General features: G+C 47.1%; 1 long non-coding RNA gene across 1 annotated transcript; it reads right to left on the minus strand.

Annotated features, from left to right (window-relative positions):
* Nucleotides 1–2,601: 2,601 nt before the first annotated feature.
* Nucleotides 2,602–3,849, minus strand: LOC103639016 (uncharacterized). The gene is made up of 2 exons (XR_559179.2): nucleotides 3,501–3,849; nucleotides 2,602–2,894 (listed from the first exon to the last, which is right to left on the minus strand). It is a non-coding gene; the product is annotated as an uncharacterized lncRNA (long non-coding RNA).
* Between the last annotated feature and the right edge of the window lie 5,830 nt (nucleotides 3,850–9,679).

A 9,679-nucleotide genomic window follows, 5' to 3' on the forward strand; every position in this document is an offset into this window, starting at 1 on the left:
CGCATGAGGGAACAACCAGACCAGCCAAAGCATTACGCGAGGCATTAAGACCTCGAAGGAGTAAAACCACTCCTCCAAGGCCTCGGGGGCTACACCCGGCGGGTGCGCTCGCGCGCACCCACCGGAACAAAACGCAACCGAGAAAGGTTGGTCCCCTTGCAAAAAAGTGCGACGAGAGCCTCCAAGCGAGTGCTAACACTCCCTTCGAGGCTCGGGGGATACTGTCGGGGACCATAATTAGGGGTACCCTCAAGGCTCCTAATTCTCAGCTGGTAACCCCCCATCAGCATAAAGCTGCAAAGGCCTGATGGGTGCGATTAAGTCAGGGATCAGTCCATCCGAGCGACTCGATCACGCCTCGCCCGAGCCTAGCCTCAGACAAGGGCAGCCGACCCCGGAGGATTTCCGTCTCGCCCGAGGCCCCCCTCCAACGGCGAACATATTTCCGGCTCGCCCGAGGCCCTGCCTTCGCTAAGAAGCAACCCTGACCAAATCGCCGCACCAACCGACCAAATCGAGCATTTAATGCAAAGGTGGCCTGACACCTTTATCCGGACGCGCGCCCCCCAGCCGGCAGAGCCGAAGTGACCGCCGTCACTTTGCCGCTCCACTGACTGATCTGGCAGGAGGACAGCGCCGCCTGCGCCACTCCGACTGCGGTGCCACTTCACAGAGTGAGACTGGCAGGCAGTCAGACCCTGCCGAAGGCATCATAGGAAGCTCCGCTCCGCCTAACCCAGGGCTCGGACTCGGGCTAAGTCCCGGAAGACGGCGAACTCCGCTCCGCCCAACCCAGGGCTCGGACTCGGGCTAAGTCCCGGAAGACGGCGAACTCCGCTCCGCCCGACCCAGGGCTCGGACTCGGGCTAAGTCCCGGAAGACGGCGAACTCCGCTCCGCCCGACCCAGGGCTCGGACTCGGGCTAAGTCCCGGAAGACGGCGAACTCCGCTCCGCCCGACCCAGGGCTCGGACACGGGCTAAGTCCCGGAAGACGGCGAACTCCGCTCCACCCGACCCAGGGCTCGGACACGGGCTAAGTCCCGGAAGACGGCGAACTCCGCTCCGCCCGACCCAGGGCTTGGACTCGGGCTAAGTCCCGGAAGACGGCGAACTCCGCTCCGCCCGACCCAGGGCTCGGACTCGGGCTCAGCCCCGGAAGACGATGAACTCCGCTCCGCCCGACCCAGGGCTCGGACTTGGGCTCAGCCCTAGAAGACGACGAACTCCGCCTCGCCTGACCCAGGGGCTCGGACTCGACCTCGACCACGGAAGACAGACTCGACCTCGGCCTCGGAGGAGCTTCCACATCACCCAACCTAGGGCGTAGACCAGCCACGTCAACAGGAGGCGCCATCATCACCCTACCCCGAGCTGACTCGGGCCGCAAGGAACGAGACCGGCGTCCCATCTGACTAGCTCCACCGGATAGGCAATGATGGCGCCCCGCGTACCCTGTGACGGTGGCGGCTCTCAGCCCCCTTACGGAAGCAAGAGGACGTCAGCAAGGACTCAACCGCTCTGACAGTTGTCCCTCCGCCAGGCTCCATCGCTCCTCCGACGGCCACGACATCACACCAGCTGGGTGCCAAAATCTCTCCGGCTGCCACGACGGCATGTACTTAGGGCGCTAGCTCTCCTCCGCTAGACACTTAGCACTCTGCTACACCCCCCATTGTACACCTGGATCCTCTCCTTGCGCCTATAAAAGGAAGGACCAGGGCCCTCTTAGAGAAGGTTGGCCACGCGGGGACGAGGACGAGACAGGCGCTCGCTTGGGGCCGCTCGCTCCCTCTCCCACGTGGACGCTTGTAACCCCCTACTGCAAGCGCACCCGACCTGGGCGCGGGACGAACACGAAGGCCGCGGGATTCCCACCTCTCTCACGCCGGTCTTCGGTCGCCTCGCTCTCCCCCCTTCGCGCTCGACCCATCTGGGCTGGGGCACGCGACGACATTCACTCGTCGGCCCAGGGACCCCCCGGTCTCGAAACGCCGACATCTCCATTCGTGAACTTTGGTGAGAGGTCATCCCCTGCATAATGTGCACTAAGAAACATCTGCAACCATATGAAGAGGCCACATTCAGAAGAATATATAAATGTCATATCATTGAATCATCTCTGAGCGCTGGTTCAGATTCCAGATTCTGCATTACAGAACATGATAACGATTGAACTTACAGCCAGCATAGTAGGGCCAACATGAGAAATCAAGTTTTGCTTCAGAGGTCATGTCCTGCACTCATGACTAAAATGCTTTAGTCCCTCAAACGAAACAGTGCCTTATTTATAAAAACGATCAATCAACTCCACCCAAAAGGCAACAGCCCTTGCCATGTTGCAGTGAGGAGCATGCGTTAGGCCGACCATGAGAGATCAAACCAACAGCATCAGACCCAAGCAATGACGTCCAATGTTTTTGCCTTCACTTTGATGCAACAGCTCCAGTTGTCCCCTCCTTTATTACTCCCTCCGTCCCAAAATATATTTGTTTTAAACTAAACAAACATTCATTAATTAATCTATAAATATAGGTTGTATGTATGTCTACATTCAGTATCATTCGGATGAATGTGGACAGAAAAAAGATCAGAAAGAATTATATTTTGGGACAAATGGAGTATTTATTGATGTCTGGCAAAGTATTGAATTCATCCCAATCATGATGTCTCTCTAAGAACTGCAGTCATTTTCATCCTCCGTGTTTGTAGGGTACAGTGTGTCAAAAACCACCAGTGTAAAGAGGTTCCTTATTTCTGCATGTGTACCATTAGACAGGCTATGATAATTGATCATCCCATCGCGTTTTGGTTCATGGCCACGCTCCTTTTTGCCATATTGAACACACTCGATAAATTTGAGAACCTTCAGGTAGGCTTGTAGTGGTATAAATACCTATAAAAGGGTAAAACCGATTATTTAACAGGAAAATAACACAAAACTATTAGGCATAAACCAGCACCAGCCTGTTGCAGAAACACTAATAGCGCCAGAATCTCATGTTTGCTAATTGCTATTGTCATTTTCAACAATGTGAAATAAATTGATCTCTCTCCCACTCCCATGCTTAAGTATCAGCGTCAGGACAGTTAGATACATCACTACATCACTTAAATATTTTCTTACCTTACTGATAAAGTGAAAGCCTAAAGCATTATCATAAATATCAAGGTTATTTTCAATAGTGTGAACTAATTTGGTATCTGTCCCATTCTCATGACCTTAAGTAACAGACAGGACAATTAACAACACCAATAATATTAAAACATAAACCTATTTACTTTAGAATAAAATACAGCAACAACAAAGCCTTTTATCCCAAGCAAACAAACCTTTGAATAAAATACTATTAACAGAATAAAAGCCAACAGATTTTTATGAGTGATCTTTATTTTAACATTTCAGATGCCGTTCTCACAGGATATAGAGGTCAGATTCCACAATAAACATTGGAGAAAAAATATAACCTAAAAGTGGCAGAGATAAATTGGTAGTGCTTACAAGATCTGAGGAAGGTGCTTGATGGATTTTTGCCATAGCATTTGCGACATGATACTCATCAGTCATTTTAGTTAATGCCTGCTTCATCAATGCAGCAAAGCTTTGTACTTCACCTGCCAAATGCTTATCAGTCCAGACTTTGGGTTCTAAGAGCTCTCGAAAGCCAATATCATGTTGTCGGTTGATTGATTTTCTGATATCCACTGCCAAAGACATATCACCTCCCAGGTAAAAGGCTAGTGCAAAAGTAGCCACTATCAAAGGATCACATGGTTTGCGTGCCAATGCTTCATGAAAAGCTAAAAGGCTTATCCTGTAATTATAACGAGCAAGTTCAATAAGCTGGGCAAGAACAAAACGGTTGATTATATACTTAAGGGGCAATCATGATCATGAGAACGCTAATGGGCAATTAGGTTAAAAGCCCATTAGCAAGGGTTTATATATATGAAGAGGCTAGCGTGATAGAATCAAGAGGCATCCTAGCCGCCGCCTGCGCACTATTCATGTGGAGCTTTTCATTTTAACAATGAAGTTACTTATTATTGGCAGAATGTTCTTATTCTTATCATGCATTATCATCAATCCCTAAACAACAATACATAGGTGTTTTAACTTTTCTAGAGGTCTAGACGATACAACACCTCATTAGTCAATAGTACTGAAAAATCATTCCAATAAATTAGAAATAAAATTATGTATCTTAAACTACTGCATTTGATCCTAGTAACATGAGATCAAACTGAAAAAGGTAAGATATTTGCACCCACAATAATTTAGGAAAAAATATTTATCTTAAACCACTACACTAAATCTCGGTAACATAAGATTAAACCAAAAAAGGCAAGGTATTTGCACCTAGAAAGCTTGGCCTTGGGAAGGTCACATGATACTAAATAGGCAGGCGCTAGTGATCTGCAATTGAACCACTTCATTTCGGTCCTCGGCCAATTAGCCCACTCTGTGTACTCGTTAGTACGGTTAGATGCCTCTTGATCTAGCTGAGAAACACATGTCTCACGACACACGTGCTGCAGCCTGCACTGGTATTCCCAAACGCCCCAGAGACCAAACAAGATGCGACATAATAAACTAAAGGAGCTGCAGATAATAACTACTTGGTTTAATATGTTCTTGCTTTGTTAAGCTCTGTTCTTTGACATATATAATTCTCATTTTTCGGGGAGCTCGATGACGAGCTGGTGTCTGAGCTGCCCAAGAACCTCCCATTCACTAAAGGGGTGCGAGGTTTGTCTCCTTTATAATTTTACTTTACTTCTTTACTCCTCAAGAGGAGGTTCTGTTTTCCACCCCCAATTAAATCGCTTGTCCCCACTATCTCTACCTTTCCCTTTCTTTATCGATCAAATTCCCATGGCCCAGTCACTATCCTCATTCCGAGATCGGATATCTGTTACTCTACTTGGAAACATTGGGGTGGGATGGATTTCAACTGTTGAACCAAAGTAGAGCAGAGGCATTCCGGTTGAGCATGCACTCGAAAACAACTAATGCACACGCGCAGCAAAGACTTGGGAAGGGAGGAGCAGTGAGGACTTACCAGCAATGGGTGACGCGCACAAGCAGCACGGACCTGACGGCGCGTCGTGAGGCCTTGCACTCCTCCTCGCTCTCCAGCACGCGCGCACTTCGCCAACAGGGTAGCCGGCAAGGTTGCGAGGGAGGAGCAGTGAGTAGGAGAAGCATGCTGGTGGACTGGTGGGAGAGGATCAGTGAGGACTTACCGGCGACGGGTGACATGCACGAGCAGACCGGACTTGCTTCGCGTCATGAGGCCTCGCACTCCACACTCTCCGGCACGGACACACTTCACCGACAAGGCCCTCCTTGCTGTTCATTCCATATGACAAAGCCGTAGCAGTGGGCTCATTGATAATCCTCATAACCTCGAGCCCATCAATCCTACCAGCATCATTGGTAGCCTGGCACTGAGCATCATTGAAATAAGCTAGGACATTTTAAAACACATTATAAATAATATGCTATCCAACCAGATAACGTAGCAGTATTTTAATGTTCTAGTAAATGAGAACATCAGAAAAGGTGAATGGTATGAAACCTGGCAGGATGGAAGGCTTTGTTTACAGTCCTGTAAACTACAGGAGAAGAATATTAGTCCTATGTCCATTTATAACAATACCAATGAAGTTATCAGCTAATAAGAAATTCATTTATAAAATGTGATGTACATTTCACGAAGAGACAAAATCACTCCTGTTGCAGCTCCTGGTGCACTTTCCTCAACCTTTATCTTTCCCTGCACCACGGTGGATATCAAGCTAGAAATATTTAGTCGAAATCTAAATATTCTGACTAAGTATCATATTAACTATAATCTAGAAGTAACTTCCAACTTGAGCTAAACCTAACCGAAGTATGGTTGACATATGTTCCGCATTCACTAATTATAGTATTAGGAGATAAACGAGAACAATAAGACCATTATTTAAAGTGAGCTTATCAGCTTACAATATGCATTTTCAGCCCCAGCTGTCAGTCATGCCAGACTCACAGAATCTCAAGTCTTCTACAGTAATTATGTCACAAATATAATAAAGGGCTAAATAATGTGCAATTTCTTGAATACGGCATCACTTGGATGCCAGCTCCTCTTCCCTATGTTAAAGCCATTCCACCACGTACTTAAATTATCATGACCACATCTACTGACAAACTTCAGATCCTGGCAAAAATGCTAATGCTTTGCAAAAAAAATGATAAATGGTTATCAGTTCAGGGCATGCTTGTTTTTTAGCCTTGACCTACCTAGCGAGTGGAAAAGAACTAAAAGATTGTGGAGCAATGTTTTCAAGTCGTCTGATCTTCCAACTTGAGCTAAACCTAACCGAAGTATGGTTGACATATGTTCCGCATTCACTAATTATAGTATTAGGAGATAAACGAGAACAATAAGACCATTATTTAAAGTGAGCTTATCAACTTACAAAATGCATTTTTCAGCCCCAGCTGTCAGGTGGCGCCTCGTTCCGTATCTTTGAAGATGATCTTACTGCATTTTTTTACTTTCTGGGCAGTAGTATCTGCAAGCCTTCAATTGCAATAACTGCCATGAAGCATTTGATATTCAGAGTGGTTCAAATATTCCAAGATTCTACGAGCAGAACCTAGCACACACCGAGAGAGAGAGAGAGAGAGACGGGAACTCTGGTAATGTTTTCTTCTACCAACTGATGGGCAAGGAAAACAGGGTTAAGCCAGCTACAAGTTGTTTTCCTCATAAGCCAGCTACAAGTTTCTACGATAGGTAAAACGTGATGTCCTGTAGGGTCTATACAAGGATTAAAGTCGCAGTTCCTATCTGTGCCTTCTATATGGGTATGGCTGTTTTGCTGCCAGGTTCCTGATCTTTTCAACCAATGATGGCTCAAGATATAGCAGCGTACTTTTCTATGAGTTTTCCTGGATTGAGTTCAAGAAATGTTACACCTAGCAGTTAGTATTAGAAGGTAAAAGAAACAAGACCCCCATTTTTTTATCAGATGGGATTCTGACCTGGTAACCTTTCAGCAGGTTTCTCCACTTGTCCTGGACCAAGAAACGACACAAGAGTACCGTATTAGCCAATAGCATCTAAGGATGAATTTTACACCATATGGGTGCAATGCATTACTGGTATAATGTTTCACCTTGAGGTTTACTGCCGTCGGGTGGGCGAGGGAGATCCCAATCCTCGACGGACGGGTGGCGCTCCCCTCATCGTTGGTGCGTCAGAGCTAGCGTGAACAGGGAGGGAGGCGGCCAGGCAGTCGGGAGAGAGAGAGAGGCCAGGAGGGAGAGGATTAGGGCGGAGACCGTGAGGAAAGGGAGCGAGGCGAGGGGAGCAGCGCCGAGGCTCCGAGATCGTTGGAGATCGGCGTCAGGGCGGCGGGGATTCGGCTGTCGAGGTGCGCGCATTGCCAAATCGGGCATCCAAGCGCGGCGCGCGATGAAGAGGATTGTGCGCGGGGTACGGTGGGTGCGTGGAGGGGAGGTGAGGGCGTGGTGTCGCCAGGCATCCTTGGGAAGGACGCGGCGTGCGCGCTGGAGACGGGACGGAGGCGGGAATCACGGAGGTGGGGAGCAAACAAGAGTGATTGAGGGCAGAAAGGAAGACGAAGCGGGAGTGAGTGGAGACGGTGGAGATCGAGGGCATGTCTGGCGGCGAGGAGAGGAAGGCGAGCCTTGGTCGCATCGCGTGGAAGAGGAGGCGACGACCGCGAGCATCACGCACGGACGGGGTCACCGCGGCGTGCGTCACGGGGACGGGGCGGGCGCAGGGGCGGGCATCGCGAGAACGGGTGCGGGGGCACAAGACGGGAGCGGTGCCACGGTGAAGTCGGTGGTGTACGCGGGATGGAGGGAAGGGACAGCGCTGGCGGGGGCGGGATTGAAGGGAAGGGACGGCGTGGCGGGGGCGGGATCGCAGGGAGGAAGACGACGCGGGCGGGGGCTGGAGCGGGGGCACGGTGAGGGTGGTGGACGCCCTCGCTCCAGCCTTAAGGTGTAGTAGAGATATCCCAATAAGCATTAAAGGTTATTTGTAGTTTTTGCCCTATTACCTTCCCTTTTTCTCTCTTTTCTAGAGAAGCAACAACACTATTTGAGAACCTTTGAGTGATCTAATTGAGAGGAATTCTCATGGGTAGCACATTATTTTCAATATTGCTATGTCAATAAAGTAAGATAAAATAAAAGAATAAAAATATGTCCTCTCAATGAAAAGTTAAAGACACAATTTCATAAGTTAACATGTAACTTAAATGTTGCATCTAAATAACCAGTAAAAATAGATGAAATAGATGGAAATGAAATAAATTTCACGCGCTTTCTAATACATTGGAATGGGTTGTCATAGTTTTATGGTTCATCTATTTTATAATAAATATAGTGACTTGTCATCAAAAATTCTATATGGCATACTAATTAATGCCATGAAATTTATCATAAAACTTTGAGTGAGAATGTCATTAGTTGCAATCAGAGAGAGAGAAAAGTCTCACGACGTCCCGCAAGAAGAAATGTACTTAAAAGACAAGTCTTTGAAAGTCACTACCAAGAGAGGATATTGAAAGGTATTTTTTTAGAATGTTAGAATCTCATCTAAGATGCTATTAGATTTTAACATACAATCCAATAAAACACATTACATTCTTCTACCCAGATATTTAAATTCCCTGAGGATTCAAATAGGATATACTAAGAAAGAAGCATTTACATAAGCGAATAGTACATAAAAATTGATGATATATTGTTTTTGCTCATATTATTGTCTTCGGTATGCACTTGTGTTCTCTCTCTTTTTGTCTCATATTTTAGGCCGTGGGTGTGTTTGGTGGCGTAAGTGTTTCCTTTCGCTTCGCGTGAGAATTATTATTGGTTGTTTGCACTGGCACGTATCAAGATTTATGAAGTCAAAAATCACTTGTCTAACTGCCCACGCAGATATCCATATATTGTTATACATGTTTGTATAAGATCCTTAGGCATGTTTGTATAGTTCTCCAAGGCTGCATTAGCTAATACTCGAGGTTTTTCACATTGAGCAATATAGGATTGCACGAGTCCATGCGTCCTACAATTGTTAGCAAAAAAGTGCAATATAATAGAAGCAATCAAACATAATCTTATATGGCATTTGGTTCAAAGACATCATAAAATATTATTTAGTTGCTCGTGTATTGATATAGTTTCTATATATCACATTAATTTATTTGTATAACACAAATCAATATAAGCTATAGTGGTTAGCAGGAGCGGATCCACGAGGGAGGCTGCCGGGGCTGCTGCCCCGATCGCCCCCCAATAACACATATATTATATATAAATTTAGTCCATCAAATCTTTATTAAAATAGACCACAACTTTGTTACTGACCAAGACATCCAGTGCTTGTGTTCGACCTTTGTTTACGGCACCAGCACGCCTACACCTAGCAGCGTACGCATCCATGCCCAGCCATTCCGTGTTGCAGCACTGCACCAGTGCTAGCATTGCGCACCCAGGCCACCACACGGGACGTAGACGTGAGCCAGCGCATTTGCCCAACGCATCTCCAGCATCTAGTAGCATGTAGGTGTCTAGTCGCCAGCGCAAGGCACAAGCGGCAATCGGCACCGCGACAGGTCTGCCGGCTACAGCAACACGTTAGATCTACGAGG

This window comes from Zea mays, chromosome 9 (assembly GCF_902167145.1).
Source record: "Zea mays cultivar B73 chromosome 9, Zm-B73-REFERENCE-NAM-5.0, whole genome shotgun sequence".
NCBI classification, from domain to species: Eukaryota; Viridiplantae; Streptophyta; class Magnoliopsida; order Poales; family Poaceae; genus Zea; species Zea mays.